The sequence below is a fragment of the Cyrtonyx montezumae genome, unplaced genomic scaffold (genome assembly GCF_038088225.1).
Source record: "Cyrtonyx montezumae isolate F1298 unplaced genomic scaffold, pur_monq_1.0 scaffold_13, whole genome shotgun sequence".
Lineage (NCBI taxonomy): Eukaryota > Metazoa > Chordata > Aves > Galliformes > Odontophoridae > Cyrtonyx > Cyrtonyx montezumae.
Genome location: NW_027071859.1, coordinates 33,867,103 through 33,882,292, shown reverse-complemented (window position 1 = coordinate 33,882,292; position 15,190 = coordinate 33,867,103). Strand labels below are relative to the sequence as shown.

At 36.6% G+C, this 15,190-nt stretch overlaps 1 protein-coding gene across 1 annotated transcript in view; it reads left to right on the top strand.

Annotated features, from left to right (window-relative positions):
* The window catches only part of RNGTT (RNA guanylyltransferase and 5'-phosphatase), a 183,323-nt gene that overhangs the window by 123,082 nt on the left and 45,051 nt on the right, over window positions 1-15,190 (top strand). The window lies entirely within an intron of this gene.

Genomic DNA, 15,190 nt, shown 5'->3' with positions numbered 1-15,190 from the left:
GCATCTCACTTCATCTTACTGTGTTAATGAAAATGTGTTAATGAAAATATTCAGTGAATGTATTGTGTCCAGTTCTGGGCTCCCTGTTACAAAAAAGACAGGGATCTCCTTGAAAGAGTCCAGCGTAGGGGTACAGAGATGATGAAGGGTGTGGAACACCTCTTATGAGGAAAGGCTGAGAGACCTGGGTCTGTTCAGCCTTGAAAAAAGAAGACTCAGAAGGGATCTGATCCATGTCTACAAATACCTAAGGAGCGGGAGGCAAAGGGATGAGGCTGGACTCTTCTCAGCAGTGTGTGGTGATAGGATGAGGGGAAATGGCCACAAACTGAAGCATAGGAAGTTCTGCACAAATGTGTGTGGGAACTTCTTCGCAGTGCAGTGACGGAGCAGTGGCACAGCTGCACAGAGAGGTGGTGGAGTCTCCTTCTCTGGAGACGTTCCAGACCCGCCTGGACGCCTACCTGTGCAACCTGGGCTAGGGAGCTGCTTTGGCAGGGGGTTGGACTCCATGATCTCTGGAGGTCCCTTCCAACCCCTACAATTCTGTGGTTCTGTGCATGTATGGTATCTTGAGAGTTATGGAGTTTTCTCAACAAAAAATATTTGACTACTGACTTCTGAGTACTTCAGAAGGTCAGAAACATCTGTTCAGATTTTTGTGGTTGAAAATGGTATGTTAAGTCCTCAGAAGCAACACAGCTGTTTTATAGAATATAAATAATATATATATAGGAATAGTTAGAATATATAGAGAATATATAGGAATAGTTTGTTTGATTTGAGATTCAGAGAAACATTGTGCATTTTTTGTGCGATTATTTTTTGGGCTATTATTTAAACCACAGAAAAATGCAAGAGGAAAAGATTTCTACTTAAAAAATTACTTGGTATCTGGCAGGAATGCTACTTTTATTATAGGATTCTTTTGATTTCTTGCTGAAGCTTACAAATTCATAGTAGGAGCCTGTAACTCAGAAGCAAAGTAAAACTATTTTTCATGTCACCTTTAAAAAAAGTATTTGCTTGATTAGTTAGCACCAGTTGCAAATAGAAAAAATCTTAGTTCTCTTGCATTAGATTTAAAATGATAGATGATAATTTGATCAGAAAATGAATGTTCTAAAATATTACCCAGTAAAACAGTTGCTAAAAATAGGACATTTAGCAGTAAATTACTGAAGAATGATTGTTCTGTTGTCAAACTGGAAACGTTTCCTAACATTTAGATAACATTTAGATTCTACCATACTTCAGCTCTGTGAAAATGTATATACTGTTTATCAGTATGGATATAAGTATCTGGATTCGTCTCTGAATGCTGTAATACTTAAATAAGTTCATGTGTATGTTGCTCTCACATGCTTAAGAAAAAAATCCTGGAAATTTGGCATTAGATAAATAAAGTAAAATTATTCCAAATACGTTTTACTCCAGCTCATTTGACAGTTGACTGCTATTTGTAGCACAAGTCCAGGTGCATTCGACTAGCAGAAAGAAAATGTGATGAAGTACTGGGTGAAAAATAACACTTTGCCGTTACTGCAAGAGTGGCATTGATGTTAAGTAATGACCAATGAAACAGTAGCTTCTACTCAGTTTAAATTAAACAATGGATAAAGTATTTCAGGTTTAACTGCTTCATTTCTTAATTAGGTTGTCTGATTAATTGCTTGGTGAAATACAGATTTTGTAATGAAAACATGCAAACTATGCCAACTTTGAAGTTGTTTAAAAAGAAGCATATTTAGTTTTACTTTTTAAAAAGACAATTCCTGAGTTCTGATCACTGTCACATTAAACTGGCATTGAAGAAAACCTGTTAGGTTGATTTCTGAAAAAAAAAAAAAAACCCTAACAATTCTGTGCTGATGAACGGAAGGAATGCCTTGCAACTGGCAATTCTAATATGACAATGTGAGGTATCCTGCCTCTCCCCAGCCCCACTGAGATTAAAAGCAAGAATCATAGTGGTTTCAGTGCTTTAGATAAAATAGTTATCTTTTTCTTCAGCTGTCTGCAAAGACATTTGGCATACATTTGACAGCAGAGTTGTGCAAATGTGTTTAAAATACTATTATAAAAGTGTGCGTGTTATTTTGATATAGTTAAGCAGTAATATTTATGGGAAAAGGATGTATGACTTTGTATCGATCTTTTACTGACTGGGGAGCTGAACTCAAAGTATTGATCTCAAATACTTGACAGCTTGAAATAGTGGGAATGGGGATTGCCTGTAATTTTCAAGTCCTGTGTTCTGATTTACAGCCTCATCTTTAAACCCCACAATGCAGACATCTAAATCTGTACTGCTGTTGTGTGTGGTCTGATAGGTTGAACCTGTGTTGCTAAACTCCAGCCACACTGCCCATGTATTTATAATTCCACTTTCAATTAAATAGTGGAGGAAAAAAAAAAAAAGAAAAACATATGGGGTCATTATTTATTCAAAAGCATGAGACTAGAGCACAGCCAGCTGTTAGGCCTGTCTTTGGCATGGCATGTGTAATTGAGATCCTGATCAATTGTAAACAATCTTGTGCATTTTTCGTATGAATGAGGCAGTTCTCCAGGGAATTTGCCTGATTTTAGTTGGTGTGATTATTTTTCCATCTACCTAAAATTCCCCTGTGCTTTCAGTTGTGCATTTCCATCCATAGATCAGTCTGTAATAGTAATGTTAACTGCGAAATAGCTGCCGTGTTTCACCCCAGATGTAGTTCTGTTCCGGATGGATGACCCATTTGTTTTTGTATAGGGTTCAGTTATTTCAGTATTGATATCTGGCAGTTTGCCTTTGAATTAAAAAGAAAGGCCAGGCTTATGGTCTGGGAAGTACTTTTAGAATAAGCTGCACTATTAAGATGAAGATTGCATAACAAAGAATGAAAATAAAGAAAAAGTGCTATTGCGTCCTGAGGACAGACAGGGTCTTGGTAATCTTGATGACCTAATCTTGACACTCCTGTTTAGAGCATATATTTGAAAGGAATTGTGTTGTTTGCACCTTAGTGAGCTACAGCTTATCAGCTGAGCCACAGTAATTGTCCCCTGTGTATTCTCATAGAGCAGCCCATCCAAGCATCAGTGTGATGGTTTATATTAACTCTTTTTCTGTTGCTTTTTCAAGAATTCTAGTTTATGGTTTCAATCTCTTTCTGATCACATCCAGTTATTTTTATTGAAAGCAAACAAAAAACCAATGGCCAATTAACTAGATGAAGCAGTGAGTTGTTCTTTATCTGTGGTGAAACACAACAGTTGAACTGTAAAGCCCTCGTGTTTCACATGCTTTATAGTGGTAGGCCCACTTGCTGGCAATTCTATGTCACTTCAGGTTTGCTAAGGTAATTGTGTCTCATCACCAACGTGAAGTGAAGCCCTTTAATCATATAACAGCACCTTGTATTTTTCCGAAATATGGTGATACTCATGGAAAATAAAATCAGAGAGACATAAGCTCACCAACTGTTTACCAAATGACCTCTGAGTTAAATGACCTTGTCAGAAGGAAATATATATAATTGCTGTGTGCAATATTTCAGTTACAGAGAAGATTGGTTTTTTTTAAAGTAGAGATTCCTTTTTTCCTCCAAAATGTCTGACTCTAAAAATATTTCTTGAAAACGATGAAACCCTCAAACTGATTCTAAACCTTACTTAAATGTCACAAATATCATCTGAAAAACGTCTACACAGTGCCAGTTTTGTTGTAGCTTACAAGGACAGAATTTTTAAAATGCCCATGCTTCCTTTTCCAGATTTTTAATTAGCCTGAGCAGTTCCTTCAAATTTTATCTGAATCAGACATGCTAAAATCAAGTGAAAAGTGAGGTTTGGGCTCTATTGGTTTTGAGTAAATATCTCACTGGTCACAGAATTAGATGATTCAATACCATTTCATACTGCAGAATAATCAAAGTTCTATCTAGAAACATGAGATATGAGAAGGAGTAAGGAATTTTATTCATCTTCTAAGAGAGAAATACTGACAAAGTATTTTTTAATATGCATATATAAAATTTGAAGGAGGCATGAACTCTTTGTTAGTAAACTTTTTTTTTTTTCTTTATTGTAACCAAGAGAAAGTGTACCACATTGGGAAGGGTGGGGGGGGACACAAGTTTTAGGCAAAGCTTGTTTTGCTTGGGAATTGGTGAGTAATGAAAAATGCAAGATGAAATACAATGTTGAGGACAGCAGGGGCTTCAGTTGCTATACTGGCATTATCTTCATATACTATTATCTTCAGGTCGACAGCCAAATATAGATATCATAGCTATAGGCAAGTGAATGCTTTCCTATTGTTAGATGTTATGTTGTCATTTTTGTTCTGTAAATTAGAGCTTCTGAAAATAAAAGCTACAGTTGGTTCAAAATAACTGTGCTGTTCTTGATTTGCTGTCATATAGATACGTTGTCTGTCACAAGGTGTCTTATTCACCTTACAAGCTAGTCTTCCTCACAGTTCTGCTTTGAAAAAAAACCAAATCCAAAATGAAAGATAGTAAGAGTTAACTAAACAGGCTAAGATCTGCAGAGGTAACAGTATGGTTTGTTTGACCTGCATTTTGTGCTTTCTCCCCTCTTTCCATTCTCACTTCTATGTAGTCTGTAAATTACCAGTTAGGGTGGCGGGCTCTTTTCAGTCTTACTGGATTGCAGAATGCTGGTTGCCAAAGAACACAAACTTGTTCTTATGCATGTCACCCATCACAGAATGGGAACTTTAGTACTAGTACCTCAGTGATGAAAACAATAATCCCATATTGTTCTCGCCTCTTGAGATCTGTCTAGATTAGGGCTGCATTTATGTTGAGTACAGTGGAGTTATGAGGCAGAATGCAGATGATGTCCCACAGCAATTATGGAACAAATAAGGACAAGATGTTGCAAATAGATGCAAAGATGCACAACATTGGGATGACAGCAGGAGGAGTGCAGGTTGGAATATATTAACTGCATTTATAGCCATACTGTTGTTAAAGCAAGTGTGTGCTTTGAAGTTGCTTACTTTTTATGGAATGTAAGAGTTGCAAATGAAAGTAAATGAGTAATTTGTTAAGCTGTTATCTTCAGGCATTCAACTATAGGTCTTACTAGATCTGAACAAATTTAGGGGTAGGATTGTGCAAGGGGGGCTTGAGAGAGAATATTATATGTAGAAAGAACAGTCTGGAAGTATGGGAAGTGGAACCACAGATAGTACTGTTGTAGAAATATGCACGTGCAATTTTCACCTTTGGCACTGCAGTGAAAGATACAAAAGCATATAGATTTTGCAGTATAGAAAACCCGAAGTACCTAAGTGTGTATTTATGCCGTACCGCTCAGATGAGAGTGTTCAAAATATTTTTGCGATGAGGTTTTTAAAAAAGTATTTGAATTTAACTTGTATTTATACTCTGGTATTCTGAACATAATGCCATACTTTCCACAACTAATACACAAAATGCTCTTGGAATTTCAAATGTTGGGTTTCAGAAATGAACTCAGCCTCATCTTTTTATATGTTGAAGTGGCAGCCTTGGGCAATCTCCATCTGTCAGATAATTATTCTACTTTAGCTACTCATTTCTCCAGATTTTTAAAAGCTTTGCCTCATATCATCCAAAGATTATTTATACGCTTGCTAAATGGAATGTAAATGTAGCTTTGTGTGTTTTTGTAGACCCTGTTCCTATTTCTTGAACTTGTTTTTTTTTTTCTTTAAAGTAGACTTTGCTGTTGTTTGTGTCAGCTATCATCATGATTAACCATTCTATTTGTTCCATTTCTATCTGTAAATGAAATCAAGAAAAGCTCCTAAATATCATATTTCTTTAAAATTTGCTTATTGTATGTCTTGGATACTCTATCTTATTTTAACTTTGGATTTGAATTTTATTCTAAAGTTGATATTCAGCCATGTAGCTTAGACTTCTTGCTGCTCGAGTATTGGAAAGAGCTAGCCAGAAAATTGGGAACTGATGCCATCCCTAGTTAAACAAATCTTAGATGGTAGAAAAGCAAGCAAAGGAGAAATAATCTCAGACTTCAGGGTACCTGGCTTTGGCTTTTTCCGGAAACAAATAGGTAATATCCAATGGCAGCTTCCCCTAAAGCACAGAGCAGTACAGGAGAGGTGGCTTACCTTCAAGGACAGCTTCTTCAAAATGCTGAACAGGCTTCTCCAGCATGGGGGAAGACAAGTGGGTGTAACAAACAGATAGAAGGGTAACTGATCTCATCTACCTGGACTTCCCATGCAAGGCAGTTGACATGGTCCTGCACTTGTATCCTTATTTCTGAATTGGAGACAGATAGATTTGAAGGCTGGAGTGTTCAGTGGATAGAAGAGTTGGTTGGATAGTTACAGACTAAGAGTTGTGGTCAGTGGATCTATGTCAAGGAGGAGACCAGTCATGAGTGTTGTCCTGCTAGGGGTCCATCTTGGTACTCTTAAAATCTTTATGAATTGAATAGGCAGTAGGATCCAGTGTACTGTCAGCAAGTTTGTTGATGACACCAAACTGAACGGTGAAGCTGATACAATAGAAGGAAGGGATGCCACCCAGAGGGACCCAGACAGGCTTGAAAAGTGGGCCCATGTGAACCTAATGAGGTTCAACTAGTCCAAGTGCAAAGTGCTGCCATTTGGATCGGGGCAATCACAGATATATGTAAGTTCTCACTCCTGAAGAGAAGAACGGGAGCGGGTTGGAGCGGGTCCAGAGCAGTGTCATGAGGGCAGACCTCATTGCAACTTTCCAGTAAGGGAGTTTATAAGCAGAACGGAGACCAACTTTTTACATGATATGGTAGTGATAGGACAGTGGGGAATGACTTCAAACTTAAAGAGGGGAGATTTAAGTTAGATATTAGAAAGAAATTCTTTACTGAGAGGGTGGTGAGACACTGGCACATGCTGCCCAGAGAAGCTGTGGATGCCCCATCTCTGGATGCATTCAAAGCCAGGTTGGATGGTGCCCTGGGCAGCCTGATCCAGTTGGTTTGCCAGATGCTTAATAGACTGTATGATTTAGATAAGGGAAATGTTCATCTTCCTTTCGCTGAAATTTTGAGCAATAGATATGCATCTTCAACTTAATGAAGTTCATTTGTGAACATATTTTTCTTTTGTACCAGTATAATTTTAACTTTTTAATTATGGGAGTCAAGAGACAATATTATTGAACATACTGCTCAATATAAACTGTTACAAGCTTCTTTGACTTGTATTTTTGCATGTAGTAACTGTGATCTTCAGGCAAGGAGTATTTGTTAGATTTTGTGAGTATTCCATAAATGATAACTTAATTCAGAATGTTTTTCCCTGCATGAACTGCCTTGAGTATTAATTAATGTTCAATTAGGTTTTGTTTTGTTTGTTTCTTTATTTCAGTTCGTTGTTTAATTAGACATTTTAATTGTCATTTTTACTTTACAGATTGGTACATTTAAAAACATGTTAGGAAAAGAGAGTTGGTGTAAAATTCTTGCAGATCTCTAATGTAAGAAAACAAAGTGTTTTTCCATGGTATTTGAACTGACGAACCTTTTATTTAAGGAAAAAAAAAAGTTCACTCAGCTTACTTCCTTGCATGTTGCTGTGTATTTCAAGGAAGAATAAAGCAAAGTGAGAGAGAATAAAAATGTTATCACAGCAAGAGTTGGACGAACAAGCTGGACAGCAAAGATATTGTATGTGTTTTTGTACTCTTCATCAGTCTTACTCTGAACAATTTATTATGTAGTTCTCTGATAATACCAAACTCACAAATCATGAAGAAATAATGAAAATATTAAAGATAAAAATAATACATGGCAGTCGTAACTCCAAGAGTACAATGCGGTTTGCTTTGATACCATCAAATATGTTTTGGAATTGCATTAGAAAATAGGTGTCCAGCTTTTTGTGTCTGACTGCATTCACAAGTATTTTGGAGTCAGAAAAGCACATCAGCAAAATAAATGACCCTGATACAGGTTGTTTGCATTTCCGCCATGTCAGTATTATTGATACTGTATGCATGCAGTGGTAGTGTTCTAGAAGACTGACTCATTATCAACAGTTTCACCTTCTCTGTTTGGTAGCCAAGAGAAACTCTTGGTACATCCACTTACCTTAAAACCTATGTAATTAGTTTTTGAAGCATTATCCAGCGTCTCTTGTTTTATTGCTAGTCAAGTTGGGATGATTTGATTTAAAATAAATACTGCTTATTATGATTTTTTTAATTAACATTTGAATGGATATTTGCATTTTGAAGAAAGAAATTGTATTTTTAATATCTATTGCTGTAATGAAATAGGGTCAGCCATGGGTTTGGTAATTCACATGCACCATCTTTTTAGCAATCACTCAGGTTTTTTTTTCTTGGAAAAGATGCTTTTCCTGTACAAACACATTAAAGTAAATGAGAATATAGGTATATGTATCTGTCTGTAGGAGATCAATTTGCATAATCAAGGTGTGATGATTCAGTGGCAAAGCAGAATCCATTTTGTTATTTATATGAGCAGTATGGAAAAGAACAGTACTGCAGGATAATATCAAGCTTAGGCGCATTGTGCACTTTGACAGGGAGTAAATACCTAGTCCTTTGCAAAAACCATTAATAGCTTTCAGTAGATACTTGGTTCCATCTGGCAACATGCGTAAGCATGTTCTAACTGGAGGATCCTATAAAGGCCAAAACTCCTTATTTTCATGCTTCTTAAAGCTTGCTTGCTTTTTACCAGTCTTTTGACAGCAATTGTGAAGTACAAGCATGTCTCTGTACTGAATTCTATTTTGAAATCAACCTCAGTGCTTTTATCTTAAACACACGGAAGGAAGATATGTTCCTTCACAGAACCTACTTCATTTTTAGCATCATTGTATATGTGAGAAATAAGCCTTTGTTTTCATTTTGAAGCCCAAATTTCCAATATTTTAGGTTGCTTCAGCTTCACTTGAAATGAATCATGTTATTTTATTTGTAAATATATATGCTTCAGTGTGAATATGTGAGTATGTACACACACAACAGGTGACAGCTGCTTCTTTGTGTTGTAAATAGAAAAATGTCAACAAAAACTTTTCCCTTGGCTTTATGAATCAAAACAAAATTCTCTTTCCAATATGTAACCACAGAGGATGAAACTCTCCTCCTGTCCTCGTAGCCTTTGTCAATTTTAAAAGTAATCAATTTTATTACTTCCCACTTGGCCCTTTCCAATTCCTAACTCTTTTCATATATTTCTATACTGGACATACTGGACTTCTTTGGGTTATTTTTCCATTTTATGCCCTATGATTTTCAGTGCCGCGTTTTCCTCATTTAAGGCCAGATCACCAACCTGTTCTGCACCTGTACTGTAGGAACCAGTGTTCCATTCCTTCTGAATGGTAGCAAAGTTGTGTATCGCTGCACAAGGAAATGGGTAGTGGTGTGTTGGTCTACTTTGTGTAAACTGGATAACTCTATTCTCTGACCATAACATTTAGAAATGTGGAGATGGAAAAGCTCGTGAAGTAATAGAGATTGTAAAGTCAATCAAAATGTCTATTGCAAAGATTAAAAACACTCTTATTGGTATGCTGGTCGTCATATCCATTGCTGTCAGAGCTCTTGCTGATTGCGAGATGGGAGAGTAAGAAGCTTCAGACATTGTTTTAACAAGGCAGCTATTACATACTCCCCAGAAGGATTGCAGATATTTGTATCAGTTTTTTAAGGTGGGGAAAAATGACATCCAAAGTGAAAAGAAAACTCTCACAGGGGAGCACAGTATGCTAGAGAGGAAAGAAAAAAAATCCTCAGTCCTCAGCTTTACCCAGCAGATGGCATTTTTTCCCGTTGTAAGTACTAAATATTTTCAGAGCCGTGATGTTTGGGAATTTTCGTACTTAAAGCTTTTTTCACAAAGATTTAAAAGATTGCACTGTGGGCAAAAATTTGTCAATGGATTAGCAATGAAATATAATGTGTATACCTCTAATTATGGGATAGAGAAAACGGGAGTGAGAAGTGTGCAATCGCGTTGTGAACTTAATTGTGTTCTTACCCCCTCAACTTTGCATATCAAACCACCATCTGACAAAAGTTTATAAAAGCACTTCTTTAGCAAGTGTTAAAGTATCAAATCTCATATGTTCAGTTTTCTAATCTTTTTATTAAGGAGTGCAGAATTCTCCTAGAAGGTAAGTATTTGAATGTAGGAGATCAGTGGATGTGGGGAGTAGAGCAGAGCAAGCAAACTCATACATGAAGTGGATGTCACCTAGTAATGGCTCTGAACTGTTCTCTCTCCTCAAGAAGGAAAGAATCATTATGGGCATGATTAACCCTTCTCAACTAATAGATTAATAATGATTCTGACTTAACTAATTTATCATGACAATGATCTACGTGCAGGACTCGTTGTTCTTTCTACACTCGTTCAAGGGAAGCAGAGAGAACTGCAGTCTTCACTGCCCAAGGTCTTTGTGCTTACATTTCTGCACAACAGACACGTCGATGAAACTATCTGAACATTACTAGAATGTTAAGAGAAGTGTTTTGGAATATGATTTGAGTATCAGAGACATGCAAATACTATCATTCAGCTGAGATAGATCAAAAATAATTTTAACAGTAAAGGTATTAAGCTTCTGTTATTTAAATTAAAACTGAATGATTAAAACTGTGGATTTTCTTCTGTTACTCAGCCTTGTAATAGGAAGTGATGAATGTTTTTCCAGACTGATAATTTCTCTTTTTTTACCTTTGTATCTATTTTACATTAAATGCCTTAGAGAGCCTTTCATGTATGATGCACCACTTGGTTCCTTTTGTAACATTCAGGGACGTGCACACTCCAAATGTCTGAGATAAAATTAAGGTTCTTTGATGTTTTTTTTTCTCTGATTAATTTTTATGGTTTGATAGAGCCTGTGTAGGCAAGTGGTATGCCTGCATCCAGTTTGTGACAAGATGAATGTCCAGTGCTTTACTCCAATAAAAAAACAACAACAAACCTTTCATTTGAATAAAACTAAATTGTTAAAGGCTATGCTAGGCTTCGGAGGCATGGGAAAAACTGCTTAAACTCCTTGACAAAGTAGATTTTTACTTGACAAGCCTGTGGAACAGAAATGAGCCCTATCGGGTACTGAAAAATCTTACTTTTAAGGATTGATCTATGCAGTGTTGTCTGTTCTGTTGCTTTTCATTATGTAGGCTGAGCATCATTCCTTTCCCGAAGGATTTTATATAGCATTTGGTCAAATGTTTGATTTTGTTGCCGAAAGCTGTTATGAAACTGATGTTTCTTTTAAGTGAAAGTTGATATGGAAAGATTTTTAAACAAATTTAAAAATTCACAACGTAAGATACTATAGAGGTAGACTTTGCAGAGTCTCTTTTCTGTTGCAGTGTTCTTACAAAAAGAATATCTTAAGTAATGCAACTTAGTTATGTACTTCAGTTGAATGCGAAAAATATACCTTTGTAATTGTGCTACCTAAATTATTCCTTTGATTCCCGAAGGCTTGAAATGATATAAACTTATTACAAGGCATAAAAGCACAGAAAGGATTTTTTGTGTTAGAAAGCCAGAAATGAATATTACAGAAGTCCAAGAATATCTTGGTCACTTAAAGTGAATTTTGCTGCAATAGATCCAAGTCGACTGATAGGTTTATAGCTTAAAATGGGTTTATTGTGCTCTAGAACAGGAAGAGAGCAAGAGAAGTTGTTTTTTAACAAATCCTCATCTTGAAGTTAGCTGCCAAGGGGCCTACAAAGACAGAAATACAAAAAATATCAAATGTTATTAGTGTTGAGATTGGATGAGCTGGGGGAGGAAATGGAGTGGGGAAACATTCCAGATTTTCATTCTAGAGAATGTCTTTGCCTTCGTTTTAAATAATCTATTTACTAGTAGCTACTGTGGCTTTCTACTCAAATTTGCTGTACTTAACAAAAGTTGAACTCTGAGGTTCTGTAGAAACCTACCAGTATCTTATGTGAGGCGATACCTCTGACAAACTTACACCGAAGTGGGTTTTATTTAAAACTGATAAGTGGAAAAAAAGATAAGCTATAGTGAAGAGAATAACTATTATTTCAAATGGAGTGAAAAATGCAGCTAGCCTTGATCTCCAGAACTGGCTGAGACTTAAAGCAATTTGGGCTAGAGGGAGGTGTCCCTGCCTATAGAAGGGTGTTGGAACTACATGATCTTAAAGATCCCTTCCAACACAAACCATTCTATGATTCTATGATTGATTGGGACAGTTGCAAGAAATCTGTCTGTGCCACAAATGCCAGATTGGAAAAATTAGATAAGGGAACATTTTGCAACTTATTCAAGCTCTTGAGTGTGAGGTTGCACTCTTTCCTTACTCAGAAATCTTTAGCAAGGGCTTCTTCAGAACAACCTACCAGTTCTGTAGCTCGTATAAAAAGTCTTCTTCCTGCATTCTAGTCCTGAGGAAAATGCTTTCTTTTCCTTCCTTTTCATTTTCAAATATCAAATTGCTTTTATCATCCTGAGTGATTCATTCTTGAAAGAAGCAACAGTTTGTTGTCCAATAATAAGTTTTCTAGCCATAATAAAAAGGTAGTCTTGAAAGTGGGTTCAAAGAATTGAATGATCTATTTAATTCTCAAGCAGTTAAAGGGTTTCTTGAATTTGCAGTTTTAAAACTGTTTTTTTGTCTTGTAGATGTTCTTTTATTGGTTCAGGAAAAGAAATGTGTGCTCACAGAGTTAATTCTTTTTCTGCACAATTTATGTCAATCACAGATAAGTCTTCTTCCTGTGCAAGTGCTGGATGTGAAAAATCAAAGCAATGGTCTGAGAGTGAAATTAAATATATTAAACAAAAAAAAAAAAAAGTAAAATTGTACGAGTTATCAAAGTAATGTCATTGTCACTAGCCTCTACATTTAAAATGTAGCAGAGAAGTCTAGCGTTCAAAAGAAATGAACCCCAGGGGCTGCATGTTGAAACGTAGACTTGTAGTAGCTGGGTAAATGGAGCAACTCCTACCACTCCTAAATTGCATTTCTCATAGGAAAATGGGTTGTAAAAGAAGATAAGAGACACTTTGTTGCTAGTTTTCTTAGCTATTAGAAAACTTGTCAGCAGGGACACGTTAACACATAGGTTTCCTGTAATCTGTTACAGGAATACATGCTCTACAAGCTTCTCTGTATAGACTCAGTTTTATGTTTCTGCTAAAGTTGTATTCTTTCACCATTCCTCCTCTTTGTGTGCCAGGCTTCAGGGTTGGTTTCGTGGTACAGATGATTACTTTTTATTTGTTATCAGAGTCATTAAGTCCTGGTTAAAATGCACAGGATGTTAATGAAATAATTGAAATTACATTCACATATACTTAGAGATTTTTCTTTCTAATGATCTGAAGATGTAAGTACGATATGGAAAAAGCCAGTAGTTTTTTTAATGCACATTTGATATATTAAAAAAGACAGACTTTGCATCATGAAACCTTATTCATTCCAGCTATACCAGTTTGTCTTCCTAGAAACTTTGTCTTTCCTTAAATCAGACCTGAATTTAAGATCGTGTTTATAATAAGCAATGTGAATTCTTTTTTTTCTGCAATACCTGAGATTAATAGCACTTAACTGCATTACCTAAAAAGGCTTACTATCCATGCAGGTAGCTTATAATACTGCTTTTAGTATCATTGACTTAGAAAGTAAAAATATACTGAACAACGTTACACTGATTTTCTCACAGACTTTTTCTGGCAAGGATAAATATAGTTCAAAAAGACGTGTAAAATTGTTTGCAGTAAAAATGATTACTTGGAGTCAAAGAGGAAAAAAAGAAAAGAAGAGCACAAACCCTCCTGTACTGTACATGTATTAATTAATACCTTAATAATTTACATTACATATATCTTTTCAGCAGTGGATGAAAGAATAGATAGGTCATCTTGATAACCAGTTAAATCAGTAGTTGTCAGCCAGGGACTAGAAATAACCAATTTTTTGTCCTATGCAGTTAGCTTTTAATCACAACTGCTCTTTTTCGTGTGACCTACATAATAAAAATTCATAATTAAGGATAGTAAGTGAAAAGATACTCTCTGTAATAATACAGTAGTTTTTTGAAGGATTCAATCATTTTTTTCTTACATTTCATAAGAAAGATACATTTCTGCAAGGTGCTTGTCACCCAGGCCCCAGCTTCCTTGACATTTTGGAGACAGTGTCACAAAATAGGTTAATCGTTTTAATTCTAAAAAATTGGCATTGAAAAAGGAGGGACTAGGCCTACTGACTGCATACAAAATGCTTAGGAGATGGTTATGTTAGGCCAAAAAAACAGTAGAAGCATGTACCTGTTACATGCTTGCTTTCGCTTTGACTGCCTTCTTTCTTTATTCATCTTTATTTGCTGCAAATAACCTTCCATAATATTTGTTTTTGCTTTTTACTTTTCACCTGCACCTGAAATGCAGGGGTTTGGACTGATTTCCAGTTGATTTGTCTTCACTTCTTATGAGGCACCGACCTATCGGTAAGGTTGGGCTTCAAGGAAAATCTTGTGCTCCTTTCTGGTGCAGCAGGTATACCTGGCTGGGTCAGACTTGTGGTGGTAGTGGAGGGAACCTCTGGTGTGATGGAGCATCAAGTGCTGGGAAAGAGGGGTGACACTGGACTATTAGTGGCTGGGCTGCCCCTGATCTGTAGTTCTGTGGAGGCCAAGGAGAGTCTGGAACAGCATTCTCAACCTGGGAGCTGTTGCAGTGAAGTAAATGCTATTTGTGGATCTGAGGTACTGCAGAAGGATTCTTGTTCCTGTTCTTCTGGCTGGTAGCCTTCTGTTTCTCAGCACAGCCCAAGCTGCCCTCTTCCCAGTCTGTTCCTGAGTGCATTCCCATTTCCTCTCTGGGAGCTCCACGGAGAGTATGCTAACCTATAAACTTGGGAATCTTAGGAGAAGGGGTGCTAAAGTTTGGAGAAAGGAAAATTAGAGCATAAAACATAGTGGAGGGAGATAGATGTCTTAAAACACAAAACAAAAGCAAGGGGCAGTTGGTTAGGGGAGCTGCTGACTGTTAAAAATCAGAAGTATTTCCCTTATTGAGAAAGCAGCCTTACATGTAAGTATAGCAATATTTGAGCAGGGTAATACTTCAGGACAGGGCAGCTTTTCTCTAGATGCCATTTAGTTAATAGGTGCAACAATCAGTATTGGTAGTT